This window comes from Myotis daubentonii, chromosome 8 (genome assembly GCF_963259705.1).
Source record: "Myotis daubentonii chromosome 8, mMyoDau2.1, whole genome shotgun sequence".
Lineage (NCBI taxonomy): Eukaryota > Metazoa > Chordata > Mammalia > Chiroptera > Vespertilionidae > Myotis > Myotis daubentonii.
In genome coordinates, this window is record NC_081847.1 from 84,744,039 (window position 1) to 84,755,124 (window position 11,086).

The 11,086-nt window shown below is 52.9% G+C and overlaps 1 protein-coding gene across 2 annotated transcripts in view; it reads right to left on the reverse strand.

The window, feature by feature from the left end:
• ZBTB7C (zinc finger and BTB domain containing 7C) overlaps nt 1-10,757 on the reverse strand; it is a 290,471-nt gene extending 279,714 nt beyond the window's left edge. For both annotated transcript variants that reach the window (XM_059707245.1, XM_059707246.1), the window contains exon 1: nt 10,550-10,757. The gene's annotated coding sequence lies outside the window, so the exon portion shown is untranslated. The remainder of the gene's footprint in view (nt 1-10,549) is intronic.
• Between the last annotated feature and the right edge of the window lie 329 nt (nt 10,758-11,086).

The following is an 11,086-nucleotide window of genomic DNA, read 5'->3' on the forward strand; positions in this document are numbered from 1 at the left end:
GCGAGTGGCGGGGCCTCTCTGACCCTCAGTCTCTTCATTCATGAATGGAAGTGTTTGGACCAGCTTTGGAGCTCGCAGGCTCTTTCCTGTATAAAGGTGGCAGTCCTCGGCCAGCCGGGCGTGGCTCAGTGGTTGAGTGACAACCTATGAACCAGGGGGTCATGGTTTGAATCCCAGTTGCAGGTTTGAACCCCAGTGTGGGCATGCAGGAGGCAGCCGATCAATGGTTCTCATCATTGATGTTTCTATCTCTCTCTCTCCTTCTCCCTTCCTCTCTGAAATCAATAAAATATATATATATATAAAGTGGCAGTCCTCAGGTAGACACAGCCAGTTACTTAGTGACAATCTAATTTTAAAAAAAGACACTCCTTGCCCTAGCTGGTTTGGCTCCGTGGATAGAGCATCAGCCTGTGGACTGAAGGGTCCCGCGTTTGACCCGGCTCTATCCCCAGTAGGGGCATGCAGGAGGCAGCCAATCAATGATACTCTCTCATCATTGATGTTTCTATCTCTCTCTCCCCCTCCCTTCCTCTCTGAAAGCAACAAAAATATTTTTTTAAAAAATAGAAGAAGACATGCCTTGAAAAGGAGAGCGTGTTTCCTTCCATCCCCCTTCCCCAGAAGTCTGTGGCAAGAAGATAAAAGCCTCAGATCCCTTCTCACCAGAGTGCAATACAACCAGAGCCTCTGACTTCAGGAGCTTAAAATACATTGGCGGACACACCCTTCCCTCCAAACACACCTGCTGCTTTTCCCTCCCTCTCCCACATCCTCTCTGGACAGGCCGAGTGCCCATTTATGACAGGGCTGAAATGTTTCCTTTTTTGCTCTAATATTTCCTGAGAGCCCCTCCCCTCTCTTATGGCTTCCATTCACAGCCATCTGGGATGACCCAGGAACAAACGGAAGGTCCAGGATTTAAAAACAATGAAAATATGTCACTTTTTAAAAATAATAGTTGGAGAAACCAAGATGGCGGCGTAGGTTAACGCAGGAGATCGCTGCCTCGAACAACCACTTCAAAGATATAACTAAAGGACAGAACGGACATCATCCAAAACCACAGGAAGGCTGGCTGAGTGGAAATTCTACAACTAGGAGGGAAGAGAATATCATACCCAGACTCAGAGGAGGCGCAGTGCTGAAGTGAAATACTCAGGTGCGGAGTGCGCGCGCGGAGCGGGCTGGTGGCGGAGGGCGCGGTTGTTGTTTTCAATCGGGAGGGAGTTTCAGACTCTGAGCTCCAGACCCAGGCGAGTCTCTGGGGAGCAAGACTCAAACGGGAGAAGCGGGACTGTCTGGCTTCGGTCGGAACTCGAAGGCAGCTTTCTCTCCAAGGTTTGCAGCCATTGCTGGGACTCTGAGAGGCAGAGCCCCTGGGGAAGGAACTGAGAGCAGCCATAACTGCTAGCTCCCGCCCGCCCTGTAGATCCCCTGGGACCCGCCCCGCCCAAGCCCTGCGCAGAACCATTTGCCGGATAGCCTCAGGCAAAGGCTAGATTAGCACCGCCTTAGAGATCCAGCACAGAAGCCCTCCCACTGCAGACCCAGCGGACTCTCATAGCCAGTTAGCCTGGAGGTCAACTCACCCCCGGTATTGCCGACATCAATCAAGGCTTAAAGGCAACAAGACTGCACACAAAGACCACTAGGGGGTGTACCAAGAAAGCATAAAAAATGCAGAGACAAAGAAACAGGACAAAACTGTCAATGGAGGATATTGAGTTCAGAACCACACTTTTAAGGTCTCTTAAGAACTGTCTAGAAGCTGCCGATAAACTTAGTAAGGCCCTCGAAAAGACTGGTGAGACCGCCGATAAATGTTGTGAGATCCTCAAGAAATCTAATGAGACCCTCGATGTTATACTGGGGAACCAACTAGAAATTAAGCATACACGGACTGAAATAACGAATATTATACAGACTCCCGACAGCAGACCAGAGGAGCGCAAGAATCAAGTCAATGATTTGAAATGCGAGGAAGCAAAAAACATCCAACCGGAAAAGCAAAATGAAAAAAGAATCCAAAAATGCGAGGATAGTGTAAGGAGCCTCTGGGACAGCTTCAAGCGTACCAACATCAGAATTATAGGGGTGCCAGAAGATGAGAGAGACCAAGATATTGAAAACCTATTTGAAGAAATAATGACAGAAAACTTCCCCCACCTGGTGAAAGAAATGGACTTACAGGTCCAAGAAGCGCGGAGAACCCCAAACAAAAGGAATCCAAAGAGGACCACACCAAGACACATCATAATTAAAATGCCAAGAGCAAAAGACAAAGAGAGAATCTTAAAAGCAGCAAGAGAAAGAAACCCAGTTACCTACAAGGGAATACCCATACGACTGTCAGCTGATTTCTCAACAGAAACTTTGCAGGCCAGAAGGGAATGGCAAGAAATATTCAAAGTGATGAATACCAAGAACCTACAACCACGATTACTTTATCCAGCAAAGCTATCATTCAGAATTGAAGGTCAGATAAAGAGCTTCACAGATAAGGAAAAGCTAAAGGAGTTCATCACCACCAAACCAGGATTATATGAAATGCTGAAAGGTATCCTTTAAGAAGAGGAAGAGGAAGAAAAAGGTAAAGATACAAATTATGAACAACAAATATGCATCTATCAACAAGTGAATCTAAGAATCAAGTGAATAAATAATCTGATGAACAGAATGAACTGGTGATTATAATAGAATCAGGAACATAGAAAGGGAATGGACTGACTATTCTTGGGGGGGAAAGGGGTGTGGTAGATTCGGGAAGAGACTGGACAAAAATCGTGCACCTATGGATGAGGACAGTGGGTGGGGAGTGAGGGCGGAGGGTGGGGCGGGAACTGAGAGGAGGGGAGTTATGGGGGGGGAAAAAGAGGAACAAATGTAATAATCTGAACAATAAAGATTAAAAAAATAAATAAATAAAATAAAATAAAATAAAATAAAAAAATAATAGTTAATGTCTGCCTCCCTCACTCCCCAAATGCACTTTTCAATAAAGGCAGCTTCACGGGGTGACTGGGTACCGTCCATTCTTAGAGAAGCGTGCACGTCTCTGGAAGTTATGCCGACAGAACTTTCTAAAGAGCTGCTTCCGCACGTGGGGCCCAGCAGTCCGCTCTGCTGCCCAAACTTTCTCTCCAGCCCCACCTCCACCCGCTTCAAACTTAGGAAGTGGCTGGATTCGGTTTCCACGTCTTTTACTCAGGAATTGGCGAATACCAGAGCCAGAATAGCTCTCAGAGATGATCCAACCTCATCTTGCAGATAGGAAACTGAGGTCCATAAAGTGGAATGGCTCCCTCAGGAATATACAATTCACCTGTCACTGGGCAAGAACAAACCAGGTTCCTACAGCCCTTTTCTTCTTCCCGTTTTATCCTCGGTGTTCGCTCCCCTCTCTCTTCAGGCTAGGAATAGAAATTCACAAAACACATGGATGGCACTGGCTTGCAGGTATGGAGCTCTCATTGCCAGGATCTATGCTGGGTGCATTGTGTATAATATCACATTCATCTCATTTCCCCAACAACCCCTATGAAGTTGGTGTTCACCATTTTCTAGATGACGAAACTGAAGCTTAGAGAGGTTGGGTAACATGCCCAAAGTGACACCCCCCCCCCAAAATGGCCCTGCCATAGGAATCAGGTCTGATCAGCTCCCAAACTCATGCTCTTCAACATCCTTTACCTGTTCAATGCCTCAGTTTCCTAATCTGCAGAATGGGGATGATATCTGCCTGGAATCAGGGTGGGGCCCCGTGATCTCCAAGGACCCATCTTCCCCAGGACTGGGTCCTGGAATCCTAGACGCTACTAGTTTGAAGGGTCTCCATCTCTTGCCATTTCCTGGCTGGGCTGCACCCCCTCCTGCTGTGCTGGCAACCTGTTTTTTCTCTCTTAACCCCAAGGCTTCACAGGGCCCACTCCTTTTGCCTGGGTAGCCTCTAGTGCCTATATCAAGACTCCACCAAGATTTCTCCTCCACCAAAAACCCATTAAACTACTGAGTCAGGGAACTGCTTTCCATGCTGCCCCTTTCCTGCTCTACTTCCCAGAATGCGATGATCTGGCCCATCCCTTCACCCCCAAAGCCCCACGCCCCCTCCCCAGCCAAACGCACTCCCAAAAGAGGCCTTCACATCCAAGGGTGCAATCAGGGTCTCACCTCCCATGGGAAGGATTCTGCATTTCATTCATCAGCATCAGGCATTCTTCTAAACCCTGGACACTGACGTTCCAGCCACGGAGTCCCTGGTCTCCTGAAGGAGCCAAAGTTGTCCCCAAACAGTGATGCCCTAAACACGAATCCATATTTCTGGAGAATCTCCTGCTGCTCTTATTTTTAGGCCAAGAAATAATTGGTTAATGGGCCCTAGGGTTTTTGTGGGGGTTTTTAAGTAATGATTAAAGTGTGATACATTGTTTGAAGGAACACTACACATCCATTAAAAGATGTTTCTAGAGAGCATTATTAAGTCACTGGTGAGTGTGACAGAATGCTCAGTGAGGGGACAGCTTGCAGTACCATATACCCGTGATGGAGAGGTGAGGAGTGAGAGTACGATGCTGAGCACATCCTGATGTGCTGGGGGGAGGGGGGCTGTTTTCCTAATTCAAACTACAGAAGGTAAGGCTGGCTGAAGTCTCGGCTGGTGAGATGTGGAAAATACATTCTCTTCCAAATATCAATGATTCATGGTAAGAATGTCTCAGACTCGCAAGAGAAAAAAAACACCACCCTTTTTGTTTATTATTAAAAGATGGCACAGGTTTTTAAAGTTTTAGAAAATGATATATAACCCTAATTATCGTTACATGTGTGTGCATGTATATACGTGTGTGTATGCGCACGTGTATATATGTGTCGGTGGATACAGGAAAAAAAAAAAAAGACGGAAAGGAAGTATGCCAAAATTAGGATGTTGCAGCTGTTTTCTGTTTTAATTTTACACCTTTCCATATTTTCCAAATTTACTATCATGACTCTGATTGCTTTTACAATAAAAAAAAATAAGCAGTAAACTGAATGCTAATAGTTTTTTAATTTCCTCATGAATCTGTTTTTACAGGGGTTTGGAAATCAGCAGGGTGTGAAACACAAATGAAATTCCCCATTCCTGCAGGGCTGAGTGTGCCCCTTGGCCCTGGAGAGAAACCCTCCCTGCATCCACGCTGGCAGCCAGCTGTCCACAGCTGTGCTGAGGAGGCTGCGAATGAATGGAGCTGGTGGAAAAACACAACATTCCTGACTCTCCAAGGATGGCATTCTGCTTGGAATTCTTGCCCACCAAAGAAGTAAATAAACAGAGAGAGAGAGAGAGAGAGAGAGAGAGAGAGAGAGAGAGAGAGAGAGAGAGAGGCCAAGCAAACACACTAGGGAAACGTTAGTCCTGGCGGTGGGTCAGCTGCCAGAGCTCCCAACTCCTAATCTCACACCTGAAAGAAGACCCCTCTGCCTAAGCCTCCAGCCTTGTTGAATCTGGGCCAACGCCGCTTGCCCATGGCTCTCCTGGGCTGTACCTCTTGAATGCCACCTTCCCTTCCCACCACATATCGGAGTGTGTATGAACAGGCTTTGTTCCTGCCTCTAGACGGAAGAAATCTGAGAACAGGGTCCCCGGCTGACTCATTTTTACTCCCCTCTCCCCCCCCCAGCCCCCCACCACCCCAGCACTCATTGGCATATTCACTCGCCAACTATTTCCTCGGGCACTGCTGCTTGCCAGGCACTGTTCTAGCGCTGAGGATATACTCATGGAGCGTACGTTCTAGTGGAAGACACAAGTAATACACAAGAAGAGAACCAAGGCTTTCCCCCGGACGGAGTCGGGTGCCATGAAGAGTATACTGCAGGGCGCTGGTCCAGTTGAGACCTAGAAGACAAGGAGAAGCCAGCGGGGAAGAGCTGAGGGAAGGGCACTCCGCACACGGACAGCCAAAGGGAAATACATGCGCTTGGTGTGTTTAAAGAACAAAAGGATCTGGGAGGGGGGAGCACAGGAGTGGAAGGGGGTCGGAGAGGCAGGCAGGGGCCAGTCCCAGAGTGCCCACAGGAGGGTAAGCAAAGAGTGGCCTACTGCCTTCCTGCAGGAAACTGCTCTGCCTGCTCTGTGAGGCTGGACTGTGCAGTGACAGCCCATAGAGGGGGATGTCATCACTGCCTGTTGGATCGATGGCTGAGTGTTCCTGCATCTCTAGTTGTGTGGAGTGGCCCATCAGCTTGTCCCAAGGCTCTCAACATGCCTGTGGAATCCCATCTCTTCTCATCCACACTCCGCTTCTATGTCCTTGCCCTCCAGACACCCCCTTCACAGTGCCAAGGAGCGCAGCTGATGGCAACGATGAAACAAACCTGACTGCTATCCACCCACCCACCTGTTCTCAGCCCTCGGCACTTATTCAGCAAACATGTTCCATGCCCGGGCCTTGTGTTGGGTGCTGAGGGTGTGACAGTGAGCAACACACAAGCCCTGCCCTTAAAAGCTCCCGCAGGCAAAGCCTGCAGCAGGCTCACCAGGAGCTGCCCGGCGCCCACCGCTCCATGAAGGACTGCCTGCTTAAGTCTTCTCTCCCTGGTAAGACCTGCTGTGAGCTTCTGAAATGGTTCTGATCAGCGGATTAATTCACTCCAAGGAGCTCAACAGACAGACAAGCTCAGTGCCTCGCCTGCTTCCTCTGCCCCCCTCCCTCCACCAACCCAGGGAGAAACTATGCCCAGTCTCAGCCAGAGGGGTGGGAGGCGCTATTTATTCAAAGACTGAGGAGGACTTTGGCATTGGTCTGAAAGGTGGGAGGGTACGGGGCCCACAGGGACTAGTCTGGGGCAGGTGTGGGGAAGGAGGGCAAGGGGTCTGCGTGCAGGCCTCAAACCTCAACCAGCACCCACAGAAATGCCCCCCCCCCCCCCCGCGTCAGAGGAACCACCCAACATGTCGCTTTCAGAATCTCCTCCTGCATAACAATCATTGTCATTATTCAGAACAGCCGATGAGCCCCTCTTAAGTTCTGCTCTGAGAGATTTCTGGGGTGTCCCTCGCTATGTGCAAATGGGGGTCAGTGCCTGAGAAGAGTGCACACACTAGCTCTAGGAAATCCTCGAATCCTGAGTTCACCAGAGCAGCGGAAGTTCCAGGAGCCCTGCAGGACCCTCCACACCTGTCACCCCAATACCCTCCGTGCACTTGGATGACAGATTTTTCCCAGTGGGGCACAGCATCCTGGGGAGAAGTCAGCACCAAGGATGGTCCCAGACCCTTGAGTCGCTTCTTCCTGGGAGGGGAGGAGGAGTTATAAATAGCCTGGACTCCTTCAGCCCTACACAGGCACGGATCCCACACCCCCGCCCCAGCCTCAGCCAGCTGGTCCCTCCTCGCTCAAGTTCCCACAGCCTGCAGTGCGAGGGAGGAGAACTGCTCACCCACAGCAGGGGCGGGGAGAGGAAGAAAAGTTCTTCAGGCCCCGGTTGGAGTGACTGGCCTCCCATGCAGTGTAACTGCAAGCCCGCCACACCTCCACACCCCCTTGTTGTTGCAGTGCTGAAAGGGGCAATGTTTTCAGGAGCCCTTTTACTCCCTGGTCAACCTGGACACCCCAAGCGGCACTGAACTGAATGACATTATAGAAATAATACACTCTCCCTCTCTCTGCCTCAGTTTCCCCATCTGTAAGATGGACAAATAGCTGAACTGTGAAGCACGGAGGAGATTGGCATGCACTGAAAGGACAGGCACTGTCACCATGTCACATGGTGGATCTTTATGGCACCAGGTCTTGGTTTCTTTCATGGAAGCCCCAAGCACAGGTACAAGGACAATGATTCTTATCTGTTCATGAAAGCAGAATTATGCTCATTGACACTGCATCAGCCTTGGATTCTTGATACTGCATGTCCTTGAAAGCAGTAAAACTTACCAAATATCCTCTCTCACAAGTCATTTCTGACTAATACAGGCTGACACACATCGCACCCCAACTTGTTTTAATTGAATATGATTCTGCTGGGCTGTACATGGCATTATAGCCTAAAGAATAAGCATTGCCCTAGAATCAACAATCACTCTGTTTATTATTCAAATCTTTCCCACCTATACACACTAGTAAGAAACATATGGTTAAAATGTAAGTGGCCAGCTCCCAGGTCTTTTTCATTAAGATACTTTGTTTGCTCAATAAAATGCGGCATAGAAAACATTTGCTGAAAACCCACTCGTTGATGTCTTAATAGCTGTGTCAAATACTCATAACAACATTCATTCCAGAAACTCTCAGATAATTGCTCATCTTTCTCATGTGGTATCCACAACAGCACAGCATTTGTGTCCAAGTGCAATTGATCCTGAATTTGGGCTCTCTTTCAAAAAATATCTGTAAAACCTAATTACCAGGAAAACAGAGTTCTGGCATCCTACGGAAAGTGGGTGCTTCAGAATGAGATGAGCTGCAAACGCATCTTGGCTAATCAAGCCGCATTATGTTACAAAAGGGGTGTGGGGACTTTGGGGTGAGGAGGGAGCAGGAAAAGTTGGGATAGTGTCTGCCTGGAATCTGCAGTGACCGTCAGTCCTGTGTTTTTTTTTAAGTCAAGGGCAGAAGACTGGAAATACACGACATGTGCTGGCACCCATGGTCATAGAAAGTACTAGATAAGGAGCCCTTGATGAGCCTGGGGGTGGGCGGGGGGTGGCATTGCTGACCTCAGGCCCTTGGGCCTTGGTGAGGGAGCTCTCCCCACCCTGACTGGGGGGCTGGTGTCAATTCTAGTCTCCCTGGGCCTCTAATACTGTGACCCGTTGCTTTCCTTCCTTGGGCCTGGAGTTCGCTCATCTGTAAAATGAGCACTCCTAATGCCTAGCAGTGGTCGGCAAACTGCTGCTCGCGAGCCACATGCGGCTCTTTGGCCCCTTGAGTGTGGCTCTTCCACAAAATACCGACTTCTGCGCATGGGCCATTGAAACTTCGTGGCCCATGCGCAGAAGTCGGTATTTTGTGGAAGAGCCACACTCAAGAGGCCAAAGAGCCGCATGTGGCTCGCGAGCAGCAGTTTGCCGACCACGGGATCTCTTTCAGCTTCAGAACTCTGTGGCCTTCTTTAAAGAAAGGACACACTTCTGCTCAGGTACTTGTTGGGCTGGGGGAACAGGGAGTGGGAGCAGGACCAGCCAGAATGAAGGGCTGTTTCCAGCTCTTGGGAGCTCTGTGCCAACTTGCAACAACTGGGTATCAGACCCACTTCGGAGAAAATGATTTCTTTCAGCCCAGGGCGGACCTACCGGCGTGGCTCTAACCTCCCTACCCCGGATTCGTCAAAGCGGGCAAAGAGGAACGGGGCCAAACCACAGGACTTCTCTGAACCTCTCTCTCGGCGCTGACCACAGCATATCTTCCTCTTCTGGGGGTCTTCCCTTCCCGCCCTCCTCCCTCTTCTTCCCGCCCCCGGCGCCCCAGAAAACCCAGCCCCGGCCCTGTGAATAGTCTGGCGAAGCTCCGCGGGCAGGAAGCACACACCCCCAACTACGGGCTCCCCTTGGCCCTGGCCCCTCGCCGCCCAGGCTCGGGTACCATCCTACGCGGCTGTGCGAGACGCCGCCGCCCTGCTCTCCGTGGGCTCCTCCTGGCCCCCTTCCTAATGAAATCAGACAACCGGCCGGAAAACAAAGCGGCACAGCGGCCCGAGACCATGCGCTTTCAAAGGGGCCGGAGATGCGCACACCCTGAGCGGAGACGCTCGCGCGGTTCCTAGGAAGAGACCCGTGCTGTGCCGCGCGGAGGGCAGCTTGGCCTGGACTCCGCTTTCCCGAGGCTGCAGGCACCATGTGCGTGCGCCCATTTCCCGCAACTTCCCAGCTGGACAGCAGCGCGGGTCTCAGGGTCCCGCTAGGGCGCCACCTCTGGGACAGACCACCACGAAGCCCTTGAGCCACATCCTGGGATGCGGGATCCCAGACTTCCTGCTGCTTCTCTGATCGTGAAGATAAGACAATATGAGGAGCGGGTGCCAGAGTCTCGGGAAATCGTCCCTCTCCAAAATGCTCCCGCGTCTTCCGGACAGAGGTGTGGTAAAACTTTCGGCAGAAACCACCTGTGGCTGCCGACGGCCCGGGCCAGGAGGCGCCGCCCAGCCGGGGCCGCACGCGCCCGCAGAAGTTCCCTTCCAGCCCCGCGCGCCACTTCGCTCCGGGCCGCGGTGCCAGCCAGGAGGCGCGGCGCCCGCGCTCTGGCTCGCTCTCCGCTGGCTCTCCCCTCCTCCTCGCTCCTTCCTCCCGCCTCCTCCCGTGGCATGGCTGCCACACGGAGCCCCTGAATAGCCACCACAGCCCCCAGCCTCCTGCCCGGCGCGCTGGGGCGCCCCGGCCCCCGCCGGTGCCCTGGGCGCGCGAGCCGCCGGCCTCCTAGCAACAGCCCCCGACATCGCTTTCCGGCGCTGGTGACGCACGGCTACCTTTCCGGAGCCCTGCGACCCCCCGACCCGCCTCGGCAGCTCAGGTGCGAGAGAGACCGCAGCCCTCACAGCCGGTGCCCGAGCCCTGCGCGCGAAGCCAACTCACCTCTGCGCGCCGCCAGAGCCGCCGCGCGCCTCCCGCACTTGGCGCCGGGCCGCGGTCCTCGCGTCCTCCTCCGCCGCCGCGGCCACGGCCGGTCCGTCCCCGTGCGCCCGGGAGCAGCGCGGGCCCGCGGCTGTCAGAGTCTCGTGGCGGGGCTGCGCCGGCGGGTGTGGAACCGAGCGGCTCCCCGGCGGCTCCTCCTCCCCGCGCCGGGCCCCCGCCCTCCTGGGGCCCCGCCTCCGCCGCTGCTGTCAGCCCCGCGCCCCGCGCCGGGCGTCCCCGCTGCCCGCGCCACCCGCTCGGGGGGCGCACTGGGCTTAAGGGCCCGGATGTCTGTGGTCGCCTCTCCCTCGCGCCCGCCCCCTCCCCTGCACTCCCTCCCCGCCTGCCACACATGCACTTGCTGCGGCTCCACCTCCCGGGCTCCGCTGAATGTCTGTATTGACAGTAACTGTGGCGGTGGGCGGCGCTGCGGGGGGCTCCCCAGACCCGCGGGGGCGGCGGGCTGCCGGCTGGACGCGGCGCGGGGGCGGAGTGGGG